This window comes from Dasypus novemcinctus, chromosome 1 (genome assembly GCF_030445035.2).
Source record: "Dasypus novemcinctus isolate mDasNov1 chromosome 1, mDasNov1.1.hap2, whole genome shotgun sequence".
NCBI lineage: Eukaryota > Metazoa > Chordata > Mammalia > Cingulata > Dasypodidae > Dasypus > Dasypus novemcinctus.
The window spans coordinates 52,157,428-52,178,092 of NC_080673.1; the positions used below are offsets into that span (position 1 = coordinate 52,157,428).

Consider the following 20,665-nt stretch of genomic DNA (forward strand, 5'->3'; position numbering starts at 1 on the left):
AAGGTTAACTGGGGGAAACAGATATGGCTCAGGCAATTGAACTCCCACCTACCACATGGGAGGTACCAGGTTCAGTTCCTGGTGCCTCCTAGAGAAGGCAAGCTGGCACAAAGGCAGGTGTGGTGAGCTGATGCAAAAAAAAGATGTAACAAAGAGACACAAAGAGGAAAGACGATGAGAGACACAACAAACCAGAGAGCTGAGATGGCTCAAGCCATTGAGCACCTCTTTCCCACATGGAAGATCCCAGGTTCGGTTCCCAGTGCCTCCTCAAGAGAAGATGAGCAGATAGAGAAAGCACACAGCAAATGGACACAGATAGCAGACAGTGACTACAAACAACAAGGTGTGGGGGAGGGGGGTAGGAATAAATAAGTAAAAATAAATCTTTTTTTTTTTAAAGTTAACTTGCCTCAAGTAAATACCATACATGCAGCCAATGAAATTTTTACTCACAATCCAGATGGGTATAAGCAGGGGACAAGAAATTTCACAAGTAGGAACGTACCTAACTCATTCAAGTTGAATAATCAGCTACTTCATGCTGATCATTTAAAAACAGGCCTTTCCAACTATTTTGATGTGCAACAGAACTTGAGATCTTCCGCATACATTCTCTCCCTTGACTCTCTCATAATCCCTATAAAGAAGAGTGGTTGAACTAGGCTAATTACTTTTTGAGAAGAAAAATCTAGAGATGAAGTTAATTTTACACTTCATTTTATGTACATTTTTGGAGCACCACAGAGTGGTACAGATGTTAACCCTGGTGCAGGAAGTCCATGGCATTGAGAAATGTCCCAACAAGCAGCATCTTTGGCCTGTTTTTCATTTGCCTGGGTGTCTGGACCTGGGAATGAAAAAAGACGAATCCCAGCTTTACCCTACAGAGAAGGTAAGCTGGAATTTGCTGGAATCTTTAGATTGGGTCTCACTTGGCAGCCCTGCAGTCCTAGCAGGGCACTACTATAGGAGGGCAATACAGCCTCAGAAGTGGAAATGCCAGCACAACTGGGCATCTAGCACGTTTTTAATCCTGGAGTGGGGGAAAGTCTTGAAAAATAATTGTAAACAAATTACAGTCTACTCAAATTTTGCTGTTGTTCACAATGAGTAGATATAATCTAAATATTTACTGTTGCTGGCTTTTTTCCCAATTATTTACTTGCTTAGCCACACATTAAAATTGCTTTTAATTACTTAAAGACAAAAGGAGAATTGTAAGTATTGGTTTTTTGGCAAACACATATATCCATTCACTCAAAAAGCTACATAAAAGGAAGGCAAACCAATGTGTTTATATGAAATATAAAGAATATAAAACAGCATTGCTGCTCTTGAGTCATTAAATATTTATTAAGCAACTACTATGTGATAGGCACAGTTGGATGAACTTGAGATACATCAGTGAAAACAGAAGAAAAAGAACCTTGATTTTCAAGAAAAAACAGACCATAAGTATACATGAGTAAGTTAATTACAGAAATTATTAGAGAGAGACAAAAACTATAGAAAAAAGAAAGTGCAGGACAAGATAAGGAAGATGAGGTTACAATTTAAAGGAGGGTGGTTAGGGTAGCATTCAGTGAAAAAGCACATCAGATCAGAAATTAAAGGCAGTGAGGATGTTAGCCCCACAGATATCAGAGTAAAGAGCACTGTAGGCAGACAGAACAGTTGGACAAAATGCACAAAGAGAGCATGCCTTTGAGTTTGAGAAATAAAAAAGAGGTCAGTGGAGTGAGCAAGGGAAAGAGTAGCCTGAGATAAGGTGGAAAGGCAGGGGAAGGCTGGGTCAGCAGCGGGGCGGCTGTGGAGAGAGTGACATGGGGTTGGACTCTGGATACATTCTGATGAAAGAACCAGTTAGGATTTCCTGACAGAGTGGATATGGGTATAAGAGAAAGAGAAAGATCAAGAATTAATTCAAGTTTTTTTTTTTACCTTGAGCCACTGAGAGCATAGAGCTACCAACAATGGAGAGAGGGGAGGCAATGAGTAAAGAGAAGATTTTTTGAGGGGAGGGAGCAGATCAGGAGTTTAGTTTTAAACATGTGAGTCTGAAAGGTCTATAAGATATCCATGCTAGGGGACAAATAGACAGCTGGATAAGGAAAGCTGAACCAGACAGCCTGAGCTGGAGATAGATATGGGATGCAAGGGACTGGCTGAGATCACCAAGGGAGCGGGAGAGCTGGGGAGGGGACCAAAGACTAAGCCTAGTTAACTTCAGTAGTAATTAGTCATGGAGAAAAAAGAAGAACCAGTCAAGGAAAACCTAAAGGAAAACCAAAAGGTATGACCAGTGAACAAGGGCAAAAAGAAGAGTGAGGTATTCTAGAAGTCAAATGAGGAAAATATATCCAAGAAAAGAGATTGATGAACAGGTCAAAGGTTCCGACAAGTCAACTAACACAAAGTTTGAGCAATGACCACTTGCCTTGGCAAACCAGTGATCACTAGTGACTGACAAGGGCATTTTCAAGGGCATGACATAGGCTAAAGCCTTACACAAATGGGTTAGGGAGTATATTAGTCAGCCAAAGGAATGCTGATACAAAGTACCAGAACTCTTTTGGCTTTTATAAAGGGTATTTATCTGGGGTAAAAGCCTACAGTCCCAAGGTCCTAAAGAGTCCAACTCAAGGTACAATAAGAGGTACTTTCTCACCCAAAGTCATTTGCCATGTGCTGAAGCAAGATGGTGGACAATGCCTGTGAGGGTTCAGCCTTCCTTCTTCCTCTTAAGACTCGATGGTCCGAGCTTCTTCTGATCTCAGCTCTAGGCTGGCATTGGACTCCTCTCTCCCTGGGGCTCATTTCTTTCTCAGCTCAGCTCCTCTGTTTGCTTCACAAGGTCACTGTAGACTATCAGGGTTATCGTTCTTCCTGGGGGCTCTTCTATGTCTAATGAGATGTCTCTTCCTCTGTGTTCTTCTTCTCTGTGTCTACCTTCACGTGAGAGTCTGTTTTATCAGTCCACCAAGGGGGTAGGGACTCAAAGCTGAGTCACACTTTAATGACATGGTTGAATCAAAGCCCTAATCTTAATATAATTTAATCAGACATCTCAGCTGAATCTAACACAATCAAAAGGCTATCATGCCCAAAGGGACAGACCAGTTTATAAATATAATCTCTCTTTTTGTGAATTCATAAATGATATCAAACTGCCATAGGGAGAAAGTAGGAAGAAAGGATTTGTGAATTACTAATATTTGTTGTTGGGGATGAAGTCATTCTCTTGTATGAACATAGATGCAAATTTTCAAAGTAAAATATTAATGCATCTCATCAAGGAAGACAGCAAGCAGTATCTGAGGAAACAGTTTTACAGGAAGGAAGAAGGCAAAGACTTTGAAGGGGAAGCATGGTGGGAGACCAAGGAGGTTGATTCAGCAGGAAGAGGGGCAGGCCAGGAGGTCAGGGTTAAGGAGGGTATAGCAGGGATATGCTGATTGGTAAGGATTTGGGATTTGATTGGAACACCCACGTGAAGAATCAAGCACAGAAGTGATGCAAACTGACTTGGCTTTTACAAGTCAAGCTCTGTCTACTGTCATGAGAAAGACAGGTGGACAAGCATGGGTGTGGAAGGACCACTTTGGAGGCTGTTACAGTAATCCAGGGTAGCAGCAGTGGTGGAGCTGTAGAGAGGCATATATTTGAAGCAACAGGATTTGTTTGCCGATGAATAGGATGACAGGTATGAGAAAAAGAGGGGTGTCAAGGATGACTCCGGCTTTGGGCCGGAGAAAATGCAAGAGCAGGGCTGTTGTTTATTTAAACAAGGAATGCTACGAGAGAGGCAGGTCTGACAGAAAAATCAGAAATTCAATTTTGAAAATATTAAATTTCATGCTTATTACATAGCCAAGTATACTAAAATGTTGGGACAGGAGCTAGATTTTAGGAGAGAGAGTCAGGCTGGAGACCTAAAATCGGGATGCAGGTGCCTGTGTTGAAATGTGAGGCTAGGAGGCTGAATGAGCCTCCTGGGGTTGGGGGGGTAGGAGGGAGAGGAGCAAGGGCTGGGTCCTGGGGTGCTGGGACACCACCTGCAGCCCTTCTCCCTTAAATCTTAAACATGAGCTTCCCATTCTCTGAAATCACCTCCTCTCTCTGGGATAGTCCAGTGATCTTCCTGCTTTTTCACTGTTGCTCTGTCCCCACATGTCCTCACTTACTTCCATACCCAGTTTCAGTAACAGTCATTTTAATACCTCACTTGCAATCTATTAATCAGCCCCACCTCTTCTTCCCTACATTAAAATTGCTTGATAAAATCTCAGTCCTGCTAAACCCACCTCTCTACCTGCTGTGACCTAACCCCAGCAGCAGATCATGGTTGGAGAAATACAACCTTGCTGTATAGTGAAGCTCACTTTAAATTCATGACCTCTAACCTCCAGAGAACCCACCCTTAGCGATACCAGGAAATTTTACTACCTTTTTGTTGTCTCTTAATTTTCACAGGTGCCTGCTGTCCTCTTTTCTCCTTTCTCCTCAAACCAGCATTTTCACTATCCTCGGACATAGATGATTACTTGCTTCTTATTTCACTGAGAAAACAGGACCCATCTGTGGACTTCCACATCTTCCCACTTACCTGCATCTATGCCATATACTCTCCTTTCCTTTTATAACCATGGATAAATTGTGCACTTATCTGAGGCTGGGTCATCCGCACATGCACTAGCTTTCTCACTTTCTTATGGCCATTACTCCAGCAATTGGACCCATTCTCTACCCACATCACCAATTTTTCTGACTCAGTTGGGCTGCTCACATCAGTCATACCTGCAGGCTGATATAAAAAAACCTTGTGGTGTCACATCTCCCTCCAGCTACTGCTTAAGCATCCTGTCCTCATTTTACAAAAACACTCTCAAAAATGGTCTGTCTGTGCTGCCTGTAACCCCTCCTTTCCCAGGATTTCCTTCCTTCCAGAATACTGCCTGGTACATAGTAGGTGCTCACTACATTTCTGGTTAGTGGCAAACGAAATTGTCTTATTCATCCCCCAAAGAAAACATGTATCTAGATAATTTAGTATTAATTTTTGTTCTTACCATCAAAAGGTATCTTTCACATAAATTGGCACTCAATAAATATTTAATGAATCAAAGAAATATAAGCTCACTGATTGTCCCAGAAAGTATCATGAGAATGTTGGTAATACTCAAAATAAGCAATGAAACAGTAAATGCAAAAGGATCCAGGGATCTATTGGCCTTAATTACTCAGTTCTGTTCAGCAGACATTTACTGAGTATCCCGCTGTGCCTGGCCTTGTGGTTACAGGTGAGTAAGCCTAGTCCTTATCCTTTAGGAAATCATAGAAATGTAACACATGCTTTCAGTATAATTTCCTAAATGCTAAGACAGCTTGGGTACCAGAAATTTTTTTTAGTTAGAGAGAAAACACCCTAAAGGTGATTATGAAAATAAATGACCTTAGAGGATAATTTAAGTTAGCCAATCTAAGAAAGGAGTAAAGGGCTTTCCAGGCAGAGGGCAAATAATGAGCAAAGACACAAAGGCATGAAACAATATGAAGTATGTAAATGAACCTCACACAGTTCAGTTTTATTAGTACATACATAAAGTTGGAGAAAGAGAGTAGTAGCAGTATAGGAACTGATAAACGGTGCTAAATCACGGAGAGCTTTGCTTGAGTTCATGAGTGCAATGGCCTGGCCAAATTTGTATTTGTTATAGATCATCTTGGCCATTGCACAGAGGGTGTAGTTACAGAAAGCAAGACTGATGGCAGGGAAATTAATTATTCTAATAGTCCACAAAGGACCTAAACTGGGAAATTAGGAATAGGAATATAGAGAGGAGCCTGGTTAGAGTAAAACTTCTCAAGGAACTCTGCAGGTCTTTATTGACTGGGTATGTTGGGTGAGTGAGAAGGAAAAATCTAGGATGACTAACTAGGTTTTATGGGTTGGGGCAACAGGGTTGTGGGGCCACTGATTGAGATTAGAAACAAGACAGAACCGGTTTGAAGTGAAGATGATTCACTCAGTGTTGAATGTGTTAAGTTCTGGATGCCTGTGGGATGTCAAAGAAAATGTTCCTGGCAGACAGATGAATATGCAAATCAGAAGCTCAAGAAATGGCAGCGCTGGAGACAGAATGCTTTGGTCTTAAACCATGAGTTCAGAAGAGATCAAACCAGAAAAGAATGTAAAGAGAAATTTGCAATGACAAAAGCAAAGAACAACAGCATGACCTGCCTCAGATAACAGCTTCCCTGAAAAGCTTCTAATTGCTTCATTTTATTTGTGACGGCTAACATGATCATATAGCAAGCAATTACAGCATGCTTATGCACTCTGAGAGCATATTTCCTTGAATGTATGAAGCATTTATTTTTCAATTTTAATATTTCTGAAATTGGGTCACAGCTTATAAATGATTCCCATCCTCATCCCAGAAAAGATGTTATGAAAATGATAGTGCTTCTTAAAAAATTGAGGGCACTTCAGGAGAGGTTGTCTGGAAAGCAGCCTCTGAAGCAGAGACACATGTGCAGGAAGTGTAATGGCAGGGGTTTTGAGGATCATTAAATGTGGAGGGAAGGAGGAAAGCTGGACTGGGCAGAGTTCAAAGTAAGTCCATGGTGCAGTCATTAACAAGCTGGACATTGTTTTGCTCTGAAACTAGTACGGACCCTCTAGCTGTATTTGGTTGAGGGAAAGGGACCAGGGCCTTCATAATGCAGCCTGGAACACTGGATACGACTGCCTCTAGAGAATAAATGTGACCTTGGGCAAGGAGGACTGCCTGCTGAGGACTCTACTGCTTAACCAGCTCTTCATTCCTGAGGGGGAATCTGGCCACAGCAGAGTATCCACTACAAACAATACTTAAGGACTCAGATGGGATCTCTTTTCACAAGCCTTTCATGCTACTTTACTGGAATTGTAGTTGATGCTGGGGCTTAAGATATATCTAGGGGATGTGAATCTCTGGACTGACAATATGATAGCCAGGCCCTGACCTCAACAGACTTCAGCTCCTACACTCTGATTTATTGGACTTACTCCGCTCAGCTAACATGGAGTTGAAGAATGTCAACCACCACACCATGGAGCCTAGAGTGCCTACAACTGAAAGCAGGAGGATTGCATCCAATATCCATGTGGAATCTAAACTCCCTCTTGACATAGATGTGGAATGGACACAACCAAGCCAAGGTCCACAGGAAGGAGGAATACAGTAAGGATCAGAGTGGATTTAATGATATTCTATTCATGAACTATTGTGGTTAATAATCGAGAAAATGTGGCATTGATGTGGAAAAAGTGGCCATGGTGGCTGCTGGGTGCGGGGAAGGGGAGGAAGAGAAGAGATGTGGAGGCATTCTCGGGACTTGGAGTTGTCCTGGGTGGTGCCCCAGGGACAGCTGCCAGATGTTGTATGTCCTCCCATGGCCCACTGGATGGAACGTGGGAAAGTGTGGGCTATGGTGTGGAACACGGGACATGGGGTGCAGCGATGCTTGGAGATGTACTCACCAGATGCAATGGATGTGACATGACGATGGGGGAGAGTGTTATTGGGGGGGGGGAGTGGGGGGGTGGGGGCGGTGGGGGTGAATGGGGACCTCATTTTTTTTAATGTAATATCTTTTAAAAAAATGAATAAATTGAGTAGAATTTAAAAAAAAAAGAATGAAGGAAGTAGTACCTTTTGATCTCAATATGATTTGGTCTCAATATGACCACGAAATATCATACATAAGTTTGTTCTAGTACAACCCATTTCAAAATTAATTTTAGTAAAAATTTGAATCATCTGGGTTCTTACCCTCCTTAGGATATAGGGAAGAATGAAAATTATTCCTGGAAATGATCCAAATTGTATATGATCCAGAAATGCATTACTGCAAAATTCCTAGAGATTTATGGAAATGTTTTTTGGTAATGAAGGAGTAAAATAATAATGACAAATGCCAACTTACTGAGCACTTATAATCAGAAGATCACAGGCAGATTTACATTGAAATAAGCAGTGCTTAAACTTCACAGCCCATCACTTGTATCATCTATAGTAAAGAAGCACCAACCCCAGCCCTGTCCAGAGATAAGGAGTACAGTTCCTGCCTGGCGCTTACTTTCTACTTTCCAAAGTCATACTGGGTTTGCAACAGGCTGCCAGTGCTTCCTTCAATCTATCTGGGCTCCAAGGACAATCCAACCCCAACTGAGACCTTATCTATGACCCAAAGGATAAGCCATTATGACCCATGCTCACAGCTACTTCACTCCCCCACTCCCTACCTGGCACACCTAGACCTACCTGCAGAATGGGGAATCTGAAAGGAGAGAGGACCTGGCCAGGTTCAACCAGCTGCCATGGCCCTGGCCTATCTGAGCCCATGCCAAGTGAGACCCAAGAGCTAGACTTCTCCAAAGCTTCCTTCCTGGCAAGAAGGCCTCCTGAGCAAGAAGCTGTGGAGTTAGATATGTGGCATTTCCAGTAATGGATTATGAAGGTGATGGAATGCTTTCTAAACCATGAGTAATAAGAACAAATTTTAATGCAGTTTGCTAAAGAAAAGAATTTCTATTCTCTTTGGAAAAAATATTAAAAATCATTACATGAAAGAGGAAATAGTGTAAATAGCCAAAATTTTGTCGGAAATAAAGTATTGTAAAGATGAGTTAGGATGTTAATTATTGATGTTTATGGTTATATTCAGTTTTTTAAAATTGGTAATCTGTGATTTCTTTTTCCACTTATAAATGCCTAAAAAATGCTCTAATTGGCTAATTTTGTACTCATGCTTTTGTATTCTTTTTCTTAAAGAAAGCCTCAGATACTGTATAAGCCTAAGGCCCCACAAATCTCGATTCTCCTTTGTTTATCCCCATTTTATAGATAAGGAAGCTAAGGACAAAGAACTTAAGAAGCTTGCCAAACGTGACTCATGGCAGTGTCAGGATCTGAACTTGCAGTCTTTTTTCCCCAAGTTCATGTCCTTTAACCTCTGTGCTATACTGAAATAGGCAACTGGTTGATTATTTTTTATGCACTTTGATATGCAGCCTTTCCTTTATTATTCAATATTTACCAAGCCCATTTTTTGTGAAAGGGAATGTGCTAGGTGCTAGATAATATCAAGTAGGTTTGAGATAGTCTCTAGTCCCACAAAGCATACAGTATAATAAGGAGACCCACATTGCTGTATAGAAAGCATAACAAAATACAAAGCTATTTTTTAATGCTGTGAATGAATAAAGGTGAACTAATGAATTAAACATTTTGATCTGCCAAGTGAAAGAATGTGAGCAATGATATATAAACATCTGATAAACCTTCCTTTCATTCATGGAACGTTAAGAAACTAATGCTATAATAGTCTAAAATGTCAAGATAATTCAAGATAATGGATATAGTTTGGAAAGAACACATTTTTAAAGCTTCATTTCAAGATTTACCTATTGGCAGATATTTTTTGAGATCAAAAATTGTGATGGGCATTTTAATAGACACTTAGGGGATTGAATTGAGAAAGAAAAAGTTTTATAACTGGAATGAATGCTAGAGATCCTAAAATCCTGAGGAAGTTGAAGCCAAAAAAATCCTGAATCTCTTGACTGGATAGCCAGGCTCTGAGCCTCAACAGACTTGCAACTTCTATGCCCTGGTTTATTGGACTTACCCGAGCCAGCTAATATGGAGGTGAAAGAAGGTCAACGACCACACCAGGGAGCCAAGAGTGCCTACTACTGCAAGCAGGAGAATTGCAGCCATCATCCATGTGGAATCTAAGACCCCTCTTGATGTAGAGGGGGACTGGACATAACCATTCCAGGGTCCACAGGATGGAGGAATAGAGTATGGATTAGAGTGGACTTACTAATATTCTAATCATGAACTATTGGTAACAGAAGAAAATGTAGCATTGACATGGAGAAAGTGGCCATGGTAGCTGCTGAGGGTAGGGAATGGGAAGAAGAGATGTGATGTGGGGCATTTTCAGGACTTGGAGTTGTCCTGGGTGGTGCTGCAGGGACAGTTACTGGGCATTGTATGTCCTCCCATGACCCACTGGGTGGACTGGGGGAGAGTGTAAACTATAATGTGGACCATTGATCATGTGGTGCAGCAGTGCTCACATGTATTCACCAAGTGTAATCAATGTCCCATGATGATGGAGGAGGTTGTTGTTATGGGAGGAGTGGGGTGAGGGAGGTGGGGGGTATATGAGAACCTCATAATTTTTGAATGTAACATTAAAAAAAATAAAGAAAAAAAAATCCATGACATGTATTGACCACAGTTAGGTATCATTTTATGTTTTTCTAAACACTGCTTGGGATATTTTTGCTCTTCTATGGTTTTTACACTTTAGTTATGTACACGTTCTAGATCATTAGCTTTTTAATCTTTTTAAAAATCTTTTCTTATTATCAGCACCTTTAACAACATTTAAAACCTATGTACTCTCTCCCTGGAAAAATATACATGAGCCCATACTCAAAATTTTGGCTAAAACCTTCTGAACCTAAACTTTGAATCCTTTATGGGCTTAAAGATCTCTCTTCTAGATTGTGACTTTGTAAAATGATTTATTTGGATATCCCCTATATTGTAATGAACACGGTGGAAGCTCAATAAAGGTCCATTGATTTGAATTACCCAAGGACTAAGGAGTGGTCAAATGGAGACAAAGGACCAGGTCTCATCTCTCCCTGGCCTGGTCATGTCTTACCCTATTTCATAATCTCTCAAAAAAAATATGAGATAATTACTGACCTTGTGCTACAATTTTTGGTAGAGAGAAAATCAACATAAAACTACAAGCTTGGTATAACTATTTGGTTATGGCAATATATGCAAAAATAATTCCTGTTTAGGAGAGGGCAGAACTAGCAACAAAGAAGGCATTCAATAAATATGTGTTGAATGATTATGAATACATGAATAATGAATAATAAACAATAACGAATAAATGAATAAGCAATGCTGCAAATGGAGGAGGCTTTTGGATCTATGGTAATTGGGGTTGGTCTTGAAGGGTGGATAAAATTTGAATAAGAAGGAGGATATTCCAAGCTAATACAGACCCAGCATCAACAAAGCCATCAGGGTATGAGAAAACCTAAGGGATTCCACTACTGAAAAGTAATGAAGAAAGTCAAAGGTAATACACTTGAGTAGGCAGACTGGAGGCTGATTGTGTGGGACCTTCAAAGTTAAGGTGAAGAATCTCATTTGATTTACTAGGCAATGGGACATCACTTTAGATTCTTGGAAAATGATGTCAATTGACAACTGTATTTGATAGGAATTAGGCTGCAACTAAAAAGATAAAATCTGGAAGTAAAGGTCAAACTTAAAATAACACATTCTGGTTTTCCAACAGCAGGTAGAAAAGCTCAGTAAACAAACTATTCTCCTAATCTGTGAAATGGTCCTTCTACTTGAATAAATTAATTTATGATCCCTAGTAATCAATATTCATCCTTTTTCAGGAAAGGAGAAACTACACATTATTCAGAGTGAGAACTTATGGTTGATTGTATGCTGAGTTCATGTGTTAATTATTAGCTAGATAGGCACAGGATTGGATCATAATTAGTTGAGACCCTAGCATGAAATCTCACAACCTCCCCAACACATATGCCCAATATGAGCCTCCATCTGGATAGTGAAACTCTGTGTAGCTTTCAAATAAAATCTTTTTTTTTTAAATCTGCTTTATCAAGTATTCACACTTTAGCCTTTAGCATTTTAGCCTGCCTACTAAAGCTGGTCATTATTCAATCACTCTACCCATCCATCCACAATAGGTTTGAATTATAGCTACCTTAAAATTCTAGCTGTAAATAAAAGTGAAAAGTTGGCAATGGCTTTTTCTTCCAGAAAATTTGCACCCCCTCCTCACCCACCTAAAGCTCTTTTCTGCCCCTGCCTCTGCAGCATCACTTTCTCTACCGTCAAACAACTATTATTCTGTAGACTGAATGTGAAAGGAAACTTGCTAATATTGTCCAGTTATGCAGATGAGATATAAGTGAGCCAAAAGTACATTTTGTGATAGTGGGTTATATCTTTGGATGGAGACCCACACAATGAGAAGAAGGTATACCCACATCCTGGGGAGGACTGATGTTCTCAAATAGAGGGAATTGTATCTCTCAAGAGAAATGGTGACTCCCAATGTGTTAGGGCAGTCGAGCATGTTAAGCCCTCAACATTGCTGCCAGTATCTCTGAACATGGTCCTTCAAGCAATGAAGATTGATTTTCAATGTGGGTCCTGAGGGGAGGGGAAAGAGGTATTGAATAGATGGATCAATGTAACTTTGCAGCAATGGAAGTGTTCCACGAGATTATGCATGGATGGATATAGGACATGTTAAATGATACCAAAAATGTATAGGGGCCTATAGACTAAAATGTAAATCATAATGTAAAACATAAGATAATGAAAAATTTAGAAAATTGTATAGTCTAAAATATAAACCACAATGTAAATCCAAGGGTAACCTTGTTTGAAAGCTGTTGTCTCAAAATCTGTACATCAGTTGCAGTAAATATAGTATGAACATGTAAAAAGATTATTGCGGCAGAAGGGACAAAGTGTTTTATGTTGGTTATGTGGTCGTACCATATATTGTATATATGAATTACTGTGATCTTAAACTTTTGTGAATACAAGCTTAATAATGAGACAAAAAAGAAAAGAAAAAGAAAGGATGTAGACACTGAGGAAGAGATGGAAGAAGTTGCCTTGCCAATGTGCATACAGGGCAACACTCATTGCAGTGATGGAAGGCAAAACATCAAAAACAAAGCTTTTTCATTTTTTAATGTTTTAATAACCCAATTTATTTTTACTTTAATTTTTCTAAATTAGTATGTATTCTATATCTAACCTTTAAACCCATCACTATATTCCATTTTACTATTAATGGAACCTGGCAATATATTGGACTTCATTTTCAAAGAAGTTTTGGATCACAGAGAGGTTCAACAATGGCAGGGGAGGAATATTGGTGTGGGATGTTATTGACAGGGGATACATGGTTGGCAGGGAGTTCTCCATGGCATATATTCAGGGTACATAAAAATGTTCGGATATTTTTCATAGTGGTTACAGTTAAAAATGAAACCTGAGGGAGTGCTGAGTTCCTAGCCAGGGGAACTCTATCATATTCCCTAATGGAACAGCAACAATCCCCCAAGTGCAATGGCAAAGACCAAAAAAGAAGGATGGTCCAACAATGAGCCCTTGATACTAATGACTATACTTGTGATCCTGTGTGCCGAAAATAAGAACTAAACCTAGAGCTGTAGGGCGCCTAAAAGTTACCTCCTGAGAACCTCTGTGTTGCTCAAATGTGGCCAGTCTCAAAGCCAAACTCAGCATGTACATGCATTGTCTTCCCCCTAGCGTGAGACATGACTCCCGGGAGCCTCCTGGTGCTTAGGGATTACTACCAAGTACCAGCTGATTATGTAACTAGAAAATGACCTTGAATAAAAGGGTCAACTCAGACCAGCAGAATATCTCAGCCTATATGTAATATAAGGAGTTAAAAATGCTTTTTACCTTGAATAAAAGGGGGAAATGGAAAGAACAAATGAGTTTATATGGCTATGAGTCTCCAAAAAAGAGCCGGGAGGTCATCAGGGGGGTCACCCTTATGCACACCTCAGCAGAGTTCCAGAGACAGATAAAGTAGATACAACCCCAGGTGTTGGTTCTTCTGAGGGCTAGAGACCCACAGGTTCTATGGTCATGGCAGATGGCTCTGGAGTTCAGTGCCATGCCAGTTGACCCTACTTTGGAGTTTGTGTTCCTGAGTATGATGGAGTTGGACTCAGATGTGATCTTTGTTCATAAGCCTCTCCTGTTATTTTTACCAGACTTGTGGTTGGCGCTGGAGTTTAGTGTATACTCAGGGAACCTGAATCACTGGACTGTCCATTTGATAGCCAGGCCCTGAGCCTCAACAGACTTGCAACTCCTATGCTCTGGTTTATTGGATTTACCCCAGCCAGCTAACACAGAGGTGAAGAAGGTCAACCACCACACCAGGGAGCCAAGAGTGCCTACAACTGCAAGCAGGAGAATTGCAGCCATCATCCATGTGGAATCTAAGCCCCCTCTTGATGTAGAGGGGGACTGGACATAACCATTCCAGGGTCCACAGGATGGAGGAATAGAGTATAGATTAGAGTGGATTTATTGATATTCTATTCATGAACTATTGTGATTAGTAATTGAAGAAAATGTAGCATTGATGTGGAGAAAGTGGCCATTATAGCTGCTGAGGGTAGGGAATGGGAAGAAGAGATGTGATGTGGGGCATTTTCAGGACTTGGAGTTGTCCTGGGTGGTACTGCAGGGACAGTTACTGGACATTGTATGTCCTCCCATGGCCCACTGGGTGGACTGGGGGAGAGTGTAAACTATAATGTGGACCACTGACCATATGGTGCAGCAGTGCTCAGAGATGTATTCACCAAGGCAATGAATGTCCCATGATGATGGAGGAGGTTGTTGTTATGGGAGGAGTGTGATGAGGAAGGGTGGGGGGCTTGTTTTAGGTTCCCACAGTGGAATCAGTAGAACAACTAAGCAGAGACAGACCCCAAGTCAACCACTGGGTCATTATACCACACTGCCACTCACCTTCTCTTAACTACCCAGAGGAACATTCTGATGTTGGCTTCCCATTGTGTGCCTGTGTATGGCTTGCTGAGGGTGTGAAGGTGGGAGTGGCAGGGGTGGGAGTGTTATATGTATATCTTAAATATATACATACGTGTGCCTTTGCAGTGAACAAAATAGAAAAAAAAATTCTTGTTGTTGTAGAGCTTACATAAACATATATTTTTCATGTTTTTAATTAAAATATTTAGAGAAAATTGCATACTCACATGTTGTTGTAAGAAATAATCCAGAGATTTCCTGTGTACCTTTTACCCTGTTTTCTCCAAAGAGTTTATGTATTTTTACGTGATTATATATATGTGTTATGGATATGGGAAGGTGAATTATAATGACTTTCTGACATATATTCTAGCTAGAACCTGATACCTTAAATAGTTTTGATCAAAAGTTTGGGGGGAAATTTGTAAGTCAAGATAAAATTAATTTTATCTATGGAATGCAATTATTAGTATTTACCAAATTTGCCAATATTTGGTAAAGATAATTCAGTATTAGACATCATTAAGTAAAATTTTCCTACTGTTCACATATTCTTTGAACAATCTGGGCTCTTAGTGCAAGAAGAGGGAGTTATACATGATAAGAATAGAGCTAGATATTAGAGTATTACTCATTTATATTGAAAGATAATAGTAAAGCTTATCTGCTGTTAACTCTCAATAAATGTTCTGAAAAACCACAACTCAGCAGAAACTCTCTCTGAAGGAGAAAAGATATTCTAAAGGAACACAGTCTTACATTAATAATCTCTATAGGAATACAGCAGTTCAAACATTACATATAATGTTGAGACTCAATCAAAAAACTCGAAAAATTGTCATGAAAAAATAATTTCTCAGCAGAAATTACTACAACCTGTGGTATAAAGTTGTAAATTAAATTGAAATCCACAATCCATATGGTGCCACAGAAAATGGTTATTGGCCTTAGGAACAATAAAATGGATCACCTCATGTCTGGGAGTTAGATACAACCAAAGGAGAGAATAAGCTTTCTGCACTAACAACCCCTTAGTCAAGCCATTTAATGGTTGGAGCACTTGAAGAGATTCTGTGGGTTATCTGAAAAGAAAACAAGGTCCTATAATAAGTTAAAAAGGCCATGCAGAGTAATTACCTTTGGGGAAAAACAAACAAACCTGTTTTTGTTTTTTTTTCAGTTTCTAGTAGAACTACAGGAAACATAAATTACATGGGAATGGAAAATATGTTAAGAATCATCTTGTTTCATTTTCATTCCCTTAGGTTCCCAATATCATGAGCTAACTGAATATTTTTATCAAATAAACAACATTAGCAGAAAACAAGATGAAAGAAACTTTTTTTTCCAACTTATAGTATTCCAGCACCTGGGATACTAAAACTAATAAAACACAGCTAAAGAGCCTGTCTGAGCTGCCATTTACTCAAATATTTATTTATTTTTAAAGGAAAATATGAAGAAATAGCTTAGAGTTTAGACTCCTTTTAGACACTAAGCAACCTGTTTCTAGGCAAAGCAAAAGATTACTATGACCTCTACTACACTGAAAAAAAAATTCTTCTCCTTCCTTTTACTCAGATTAATTAGGCTTGTCAACTCATAAGAAAAAAAGAAAGGAAAGAAGTCATGTTTCACAGCATATTTCATGTAAGAGTTTGGAGCAAAATAAAAAAGAATACTATAGAAAAAAAGAAAATGTACAATTACAGAAGACATGCATTCTCTCAAGCTCTGTTTAATTAAGGTAAAACAGTACCATACCAGAAACTAATAAGTATAGAATTCCAGAGAGAATATAGGGGCTTATTGGCTGAGCAGAATAGCACAGATGTTATATAGTAAAGATACAAAGCTAAGGTGCCATGATCACAAATGGTAGTAGAGAACAAGAACTTTTAATACGGAAGAATTGGCATAAAAGCTAATCATTGAAATAAAAATCCCCCCCAAATGTTCAATTAATATTTATTGAGGACTCCCTTTGTGAAATACTTTTAGGAGCTATGCCTGGAAGTAACAGAAGAGGTTAAGATGTTGAACATGGATGACATTTGATCCTTGATGTTGCAAATGTCTAAGGAAGACAACTTAAGAGCTTTTTTGTTTTGTTTTGTTTGTTTGTTTGTTTGCTTGCTTAGGGAGTCCCAGGGACTGAAGCCAGGACTTCATACATGTAAAGCGGGGGCTCAACCACTGAGTTACAGCTGGTCTGCAAAAGCTTTGTTCTTAAGCAAAGACGGGCTTCACAAGACTACTTAAGTTCTAAAGAAAGGCTTGTGGGAGAAATGTTCTGTAGGAAGAAAGTGGTAAGACAAAGTAGGTGTCCAAGTAAACAAGGCAACTACAGCTCTGAGTTAAAAATAACACTCAGCTTCTGTGCCTTTAAGATTGCACAGGATGGCAACCCATAAAGACAATTTCTGATCAAATTTTATGGAACTTTTACTACTTCATATCCAAGGCATAAAGCCATCTTCATCCAGGAAACTTTACAAGGCTTTCCATCAAATATTCGACAGAAAAAGAATCATCTGACATGCCTCTGATATTCAAATGCACAAAAAAGGAAAGCGGTAATACAATATTCATTCAGTAGAATGAAGCACATAAAACACAGGAGATAACTCACTCTGGACATGATATTGGTGGCATTAGCCTCTGTGCCTTACCACTCATAGTCACATTCTCCCTCCAGCTATAATAAAATATTTCTATTGAGCTAGAAAATCAACACATTGGCTTCCAAAGCACATGAACTCAGTAGTTTCCCTATCAGAATCCTACAGCTTTATGAAGCCACGTACTGACAGAATAGCAATGTAAAAAGAAAATAAAACCAAAAGAAAAACAGATAAACAGCTGTTTCCTGTTGCATTGACTAAGGCATCATTGCAAATATATAGTAGCATAGGTTCTTGCATAGTGGAAACTCTACATACTGAATGACAACATGAATAGTTTTGTTCTGTTTTGGTTGCTCTTTCCCAAACTTTATTACCAGAAAAAATCATTCCCCATGTGTGCATTGCCCATAATACCCTCTGCTCTAGGGAGAGAACTTAGAGCTCAACCCCTCTTTCTAATTTAACTGTTCATTTAATTTTCTTTAACACTTTTAAGCATGATATGGAGGCTTTGACTTGTCACAACTGGGCCACCAATTTTGGGGAAAATCCATCCAAATGACAATGCCAGTGTTTCATACAACATATTTCACAAAGAAAGGCAAAACAGCCTTTGCCAAGCCCATAACCATGTTGACCCATAGTATTCAATCTTTCTGACAAGTCTGTTTTTTTTTAATATTTTGAAAATGTATCCCAGATAGAAGAAATATCCATGTCACATTTTAAGTAAGCAAGAATATGCACAAATCACTACAAATAATATTTCAAAATAAGAGTTGTTTCTGTTAAATAAGAGAAAAGGAAAGGAAAAAAAAGAAATACTTATTTGAAAGGAGCACAGTGCCCAAATAATTGGAATCCAAGAAAGAATTCTATGGTGTGCAAAAGGAAAGCAAATGTCCTATAAAGTGATTAAGAAAAAAAAATGATTAAGTATGACAAGTCCCATGCACTTTCCAATCAATTTGCAATTAATATTTACACACATTCATCTGTACAATATTTTCATTTGTCTTTATGAGACCCAGCATACTTGTTTTTTAAGCAGTCAAACTAAAAGAGATGAAATTTTTTCAGCAGTTTGGACACTGATTAAAGAACATCATAGCAAGTATCCTTTAAAATAATAGAATTTGCAACTGTTCACTGTATAACAACATTAACGTTTAGTGACCTGTCCTAATTACTTAGTAATCAAGTAAACAAGGACTGGACTATGTTTCTTCAGCCAGAGTTTCTTCCCTTATTTATAACCTTTTAAGAGGAAATTGATACATGCTAAAGATCAAAGTCAACCAAGAAAAATCACATTATTGGACATATAAGGCTACTATTTAACTAGAGAGCACTTGGATGTTTATGAAACAGAATATATGATCTGGTGCACATAATGGGAAAAAAAGATAAAAGTTGTTGACTTTAAATAACATAAGCAAATATATGGTGTGGATTTCTTAGGCTGTTCAGTGTAATACCGTTTTTTTAAAGAAACAGAGTTCTTTGTTGACAGCTTCTAAATCTTCTTTGTTTCCCCCATTAAAATAATAATAGGGACTTGGTTTTGCCTTGATTTACCAGGTCAGACAGACCCTCACAGACAATGACCAGTTCAGTTGTTAGGAGCAGTGGATCTTGAACCATTTGGATCTCCTATTTTATGGGACCAGTGTACATGGAAAGCTTGCAATGGAATCTTTTGAGGCAGTGCTTTATATAGGTATGTGGTACGAACACAGTCTGGCTATATGGCAAAAGGCTGATTTCTATAATGCCCATGAATAAAATCAGGCCTTCTGATAAAAGTGGTATAGGGGCAAATGTCTTATAAGGTGACTGAGTGTGATAGGGCCAAGTCTCTGGAGTTGAAATAAACCCAATCTTGAATCCCAGCTCTGCCAGTTGCTGGTTTTGAGACACGGGGTATGGTAGGCAGAACTATGACATCTCACTGTAATCCCCTGAACCTTTTCATTTGATGAACTATCATTCCTGCAACTGTGTTATCTTATATGGCACAGTTGACCTCAACATAAGGAGATTATTGGTGGTGCTAAGAACAGAAGGAAGAGGGAAGAGGCTGACCTAATCACATGAGCCCTTCAGCGAAGCTATTTTTTTTTCTCATTTGTGGCAGAAGGGGAAGTCAGAGAGATCCGAATCATTAGACGGACTCCAATGCTGGTTTGAATGGGGAGGGGGCCACGTGGGAAGGAATATGGGTGGCTTTGAAAGGTGCAGGGAGCGCCCCCTGGCTGAAAGCCAGCAGGTAAATAGGAACCTCACTCCTAAGACTGCAAGGAATCTAATTCTGCCAGCAACCTTAATGAGGAATGAAATGGTTTATTCACACACCTCCGGGTAAGAGCACAGCCTGGCCATCACCTTGATTTTGCTCTGTTGAGACCTAAGTAAAAAATCCAGCCCCTTATACTCCCTTGAAAAGACAACAAGTTTTTGTAAATCAAAGAAGTTTTTTGGATGATTCGCTATACAGATTCTAAATTACTACATATAAAATTTTAAATCACAAGATTAATGAACGTGAGTAGTGATTTCTTGTCAAGAAATCTCCCAGTCTATAATCATGAAGCCACCTAACCTTCTCTAGTAGCACACTGCAGTTCTTTTCACAATCTCATTTCATCTTAGCCATAAAATTATGAGCTAGTTATTATTACCATACAGATTGACGGAGGAGGAAACCAAGGCTGATTAGCTAACCTAGCTAGTAAGTATACCCATATAATTGTGAGCTTCCCCGTTAATTGGTGAGGTTTTTTAGGTATGGGCTATCTCACTTATTTTTGTACTGCCTGCACATGTACCTAACTAGCACGAAAGATATTTTTAAAAGATTGGGTAGATGGATGAATCTTCTGTTTCCTAAGATATTTTACATATTTAAGATAACTATGATGAATATGCAGGCAATCCCATGCCCGATCCCACCAAGGTCTTTCTTCTCCGAGCTAGTCGCTTCAGCCATTTTTCACCTCAGTTAGTACCTACACATTTACTTTTCTGACTGTATTCTTCTAGGTAAAATCTAATTTGCCAGTGTTTCTGTCAAGGCTTAGTTCCTGAAAGTGGACATAACATTATATATCTGAAATTAGTTTCTGTAATCCGAATTCTGCGCCTATGAGAAAATAATACTTCTTTGTAGATTTCAAAAGTTTACCTGAATTAAAGTATCATCTTAATAAAAAGAAACAAAATAATTTCTAGGCTGAATCATGAAAAAAGTTGAATATTTCTTTATAGAAATCTGTTGTAAAAAGGAAAACACTTCAGATAAACTTGCAATCAATAAAATATAGTTAGAGTTTTCTTCTGGGAAGATGGTGGACT

At 39.1% G+C, this 20,665-nt stretch overlaps 1 protein-coding gene across 4 annotated transcripts in view; it reads right to left on the reverse strand.

Moving 5' to 3' along the window:
- IL15 (interleukin 15) overlaps positions 1-20,665 on the reverse strand; it is a 91,632-nt gene that overhangs the window by 16,957 nt on the left and 54,010 nt on the right. The window lies entirely within an intron of this gene.